The following is a 4,016-nucleotide window of genomic DNA, read 5'->3' as shown; positions in this document are numbered from 1 at the left end:
TTGAATAAAGTCGTTATTTGTTTTCTTTGCGTACAAAAAGTATTCTCGTAGCTTCGTAAAATTACGTTTGAACCCCTGATGTCACATGGATTATTTTAACAATGTCCTTGCTACGTTTCTGGACGTTGATCGTGGTAGTATCCTTGTTGTCTATGGAGGGTCAGAGAGCTCTCAGAATGCATCAAAAATATCTTAATTTGTGTTCCGAAGATGAACGAAGGTCTTACGGGTTTGGAACGCCATGAGGGTGAGCAATTAATTACAGAAATTTAATTTTTGGGTGAACTATCCCTTTAAACTCTAATAAAACATTTGAAATGGCACAAAATGAAATAAAGCACAATATAAAAGCAAGACTTTTGTTTTGAAATAATGCAATTGACTATAATGTGACAAGTGCATACTAGAGTTCGAGTGGTCTCTGGTTCTGCGATCACGCCGCTCTTCTTCAGGTCGAAGTCTCTGATACTGCGGGTCATTGCCAACCGGCCGTTAACGTTTGCCTGACCGACGCTATTCCAGGTCACAAACCCACCACTCTGACGAATTCTACAAACACAGATATTACTTATATATTCGGTAGGCTGCATTTATTTTAAAAAGTAAAATCAGAGTAAAATCATTAATATTGAGAAATATTATTGCAGTGCAAAATATCTGTTTTCTATGTGAATATATTGTAAAATATAATTAATTTCTGTGATCAAAGCTGAATTTTCAGCATCATTACTCTAGTCGTCACATGATCCTTCAGAAATCATTCTAATATGCTGATTTGCTGCTCAACATTTCTGATTAAAATTATTAAAAAAAATGTTATTACAACAGCATCCACCTTTTCATCCAGGTGGATGCTGCACACTGGTGGTGGATAAGGAGATACCCCGACAATGTAAAGCACTTTGAGTGCCTAGAAAAGCGCTATATGAATGTAATGAATTATTATTATTATTATTATTATTCCAAATAAAATAATAATATTAGAAATGCTGCCTTGGCAACTGGGTTATTATAGTTAACTAAAACCAAAACCATTAAAAATATATATTTTTGTTACTTAAAATAAATGTTAACTGGAATAAAAATAAAATATATGAAAAAAAATTAGCTTAATTTAAGCTTAGTTGACAAGGCAACATTTTATTTATCAATTTTATTTAGTTTAACTTGATGTACTAAATTAATTAAAAAGAATTTTAAAAAACTACATAGGCATATTTAATATTAAAAACACACCAAAATTACTATAACTAAAATTTGTGAAAATATTAAAATATTAATACAAACTATAATAGTATACAACTAATACCACAAACACAATACTGTCTTAATTTCTTTAATATTATATTTAGAAACTTTAAATTTGTTGATTGCAACATGTTTTTTTTCACAATAAATGACACTTGATTTCAAGATTTTGTATTTAGTGCAATGACATTTAATTTAAGTGTCCCGTAGATGTGTCCAAATCATTTGTACCGTCCAATTATTGGCATTTACAGCCTATTCCAAGATATTGCAACAAAAATGTGTCCGAACAGTAGCCTAAAACAATACTTTTAAGTGATACACAGAAATTCTTCTGCAAATAACCACATAGGCAAACAAACGCTTGGGTAACACTGCATGTGTCATGGGTTGCCAGAGGAAAGGAGCTTGAAGGAGTACAAAGGAGGCAGATAGTCAAACGAACAGAGTCTTTAATAAATCTTAATGGGAACGTAGGAGAAAACAACCTCTTATTACGAAGGAGACAGGACAAAGAAACTGAGGAAAGGCAGGGCTATAAATACTAAATCAAATGATGGACTAATAGGATGATTAACGAACACAGGTGTAAACTAATGAACTAACCAAGCAACACAGGAAAACTAGGTCAAGGCAGGGAAAACAGAAACACAGAACATAAACGTGACATATCGCCTCCCTCCCAGAAGGCGCGTCCCGCGCCATAACAGTTCCATCGGGGAGGGAGGGCGGGTGCCCTGGAGGCTGGTGCAGGGCAGGAACAGGGTGGAGACAAGGAAGGCCTCCAGGGCGGATCAGGGAGTTCGGGGCACCATGGCGGAGCAGGCAGACTAGGAGGCCATGGCAGAGCAGGCAGCTCGGGAGGCCATGGCGGAGCAGACAGTTCAGGTTGCCATGGCGGATCAGGCAGTCCAGGAGGTCATGGCGGTTCAGGCAGTCCAGGAGGCCATGGTGTATCCTCCGTGACCTTAGCCGGCTCTGCCGCCACGGGCATATGGCCCCACCCCCAACATTTTCTTGGGGAAAATTAGGAATTCTGGGGGGCACTCTGGAGGAGCGGGCGCTGGCTAGCACAGGGGGCTCAGGAGACACAGGAGGGCTGGACGGGACCAGCGGAGGCAAAGGAGACTCAGGAGATGAAGTAGAGTTTTCTCAGCGGAGATGAAGGAGACGAAGGAAAGCTTTCTGGAGCGGATTCTGGGGTGAGGATAGGAGCCGAGAACTCTGGGGGTAGCGCCATATCCAGGAGCGCTGAGAGGCACGCTGGAGTGGACTCTAGAGGGAGTGCTGGTGCCTCTTTTTCTGGGCTAAGGGCCGGAATGGAACCCGACGGGCTCGGGAAAGCAGGGGTGGAACGGAGGGAGCGAGCTCATTGGAGCGGTATGTGGAGGGTGCTGGTTTATGGTGAACTGAAGTGCCAACATGCCTACGGATAGGGACTTAACAGTTATCATTATTTACTTCAACAAAGAAATTAGAGCAATTTAAATCAGCCCAGTCCATCCTTTTCGTGGGTCCTGTCTTCTGTCATGGGTTGCCAGGGGAAAGAAGCTCGAAGGAGTACAAAGGAGGCAGATAGTCAAACGAACAGAGTCTTTATTAAATCTTCATTCTGTGACGAGAGGGGCGGGGCCGAGAGCCATGGGAAGGGAGCGAGGCCGGTGGAGTAAATGTTAATGCGCGACACCTGCGCCACTTACCGGTTTCGAGTCCCACGGAGGAGCTCCGGAAGGACAAAAGGAGGAGTGACGACAGTGTTGGATGAGAGAGGACCAGGCCTGGACTTTTTGTGTTTTGGTTCTGTTTGTGCGCGACAGTCGTCCACGAGGGGCTGTTGTGCTATTTTGTGTTTATTTTATTATTACATTTTGTTTGATTGTTCACCGGTTCCCGCCTCCTTCTTCCCATTCTACGAACTTTGTTACAGGAACGTAGGAGAAAACAACCTCTTATTACGACGGAAACAGGACAAAGGAACTGAGGAAAGGCAGTGCTATAAATACTAAATCAAATCATGGACTAATAGGATGATTAACGAACACAGGTGGAAACTAATGAACTAATCAAGCAACACAGGAAAACTAGGTCAAGGCAGGGAGAACAGAAACACAGAACATAAACGTGACAGCATGCACATTTCTTATGGCCGTGAGCTGTAATGTGAGTTGCAGGTCTTTGCTTTTATTAATAGCACATAAGAGAGCTCTCTTCTATCACGACACATACCAGAACGTGTTATTCCTGGAGCGCTGGTGTGTGTGTACCTGTGTTTCTCATCTTTCCTCTCTGGCGTGTGGTCGTCGGTGAGTTTGCGCACTTTTCCCTTCCTGCACAGCAGAGCTCGACTGTCTCCGACGCTGCCAACGACCAACTCGATCCCGTCTTGTAACAGCGCCGCCGTCGTGCCCACCATCATGAGGGAGGCTGGACCACATGCATAAACACACTTTACTGAAGTGTGCATCATGCAATGCATGAACTGAGAGATGCAGGGTTCCCACTCTAAGCCAAATTCCCTGACTTTCACTGATTCTCCCTGACTTTTCAATGACTTTCACTAAAAAAAGCTGAATTTCTATTACCTATAATTAACAGAAAAACAGGCCGCTGTTGTGCACTGAGCAGACAAAAACCGGCCACAGACATTATTTTAAATCCATCCATTTGCAAGCTTTATTTACTTGTTCACAGACGTTTTTAGTACAAAACTAAGTTAAACACACATTAGTGCTGTCAAACGATTAATCGTGATTAATCGCATCCAAAAT

General features: G+C 42.2%; 1 pseudogene; it reads right to left on the bottom strand.

The window, feature by feature from the left end:
- The window catches only part of LOC107694409 (protein phosphatase 1K, mitochondrial-like), a 21,320-nt pseudogene that overhangs the window by 2,095 nt on the left and 15,209 nt on the right, over positions 1 to 4,016 (bottom strand).

Source organism: Sinocyclocheilus anshuiensis, unplaced genomic scaffold (genome assembly GCF_001515605.1).
Source record: "Sinocyclocheilus anshuiensis isolate Anshui unplaced genomic scaffold, SAMN03320099.WGS_v1.1 scaffold1826, whole genome shotgun sequence".
Taxonomy (NCBI): domain Eukaryota; kingdom Metazoa; phylum Chordata; class Actinopteri; order Cypriniformes; family Cyprinidae; genus Sinocyclocheilus; species Sinocyclocheilus anshuiensis.
This window is presented reverse-complemented; position numbering and strand designations above follow the sequence as displayed.